This window comes from Echinops telfairi, unplaced genomic scaffold, assembly GCF_000313985.2.
Source record: "Echinops telfairi isolate 266 unplaced genomic scaffold, ASM31398v2 ScPeMD7_1;HRSCAF=3_1, whole genome shotgun sequence".
Taxonomy (NCBI): Eukaryota; Metazoa; Chordata; class Mammalia; order Afrosoricida; family Tenrecidae; genus Echinops; species Echinops telfairi.
In genome coordinates this window covers 1,743,120-1,743,613 of record NW_022103897.1, presented here as the reverse complement: position 1 = coordinate 1,743,613, position 494 = coordinate 1,743,120, and the positions used below count along the sequence as shown (strand labels likewise).

The following is a 494-nucleotide window of genomic DNA, read 5'->3' as shown; positions in this document are numbered from 1 at the left end:
CGAGTATTATCAAACTCCAGTCCTTGAGGCAGGCTTTACTGGTGATAGCAAAAAGCCTGCCTGTTAATGTAGCACACTGCTGACACTCAGAAGTTCATGGCCAAGACTTGCCTCCATCCAGAGCTTTAACAGTGTGCATGTAAAAATTTTCTTGAAGGTATATCTTAATAAGAAATTTACTCTGAAGGAGAATGATTTAGATAAAACATTAAATAAAAACTCTTCATAAGCTAGTTCCAGGTACAATGCAGTAGTGCAAAAAATATTTTCAAGATTTAAACTTCAGAAAACCAAGGTAATATGAGGGGGATACTCCCTAAAACACTGGAATTTTTTTGAAAGCTATGTATTTAATTTTTATTTTTTAACAAATCAACCTTATGACGTTCAGTGTACTCTGCATTACACTTAATGTATTTGTCAAACCGGCGATTCCATTCTGGGAAACATTTTTCAAACTCATCTATTTGGATGGCTGACAGCACCTCCCTCAT

The 494-nt window shown here is 35.6% G+C and overlaps 1 non-coding gene across 1 annotated transcript; it reads right to left on the bottom strand.

Annotated features, from left to right (window-relative positions):
• Positions 1–140, bottom strand: LOC115869191. The gene has a single exon (XR_004046053.1). It is a non-coding gene; the product is annotated as a small nucleolar RNA SNORA62/SNORA6 family (small nucleolar RNA).
• Between the last annotated feature and the right edge of the window lie 354 nt (positions 141–494).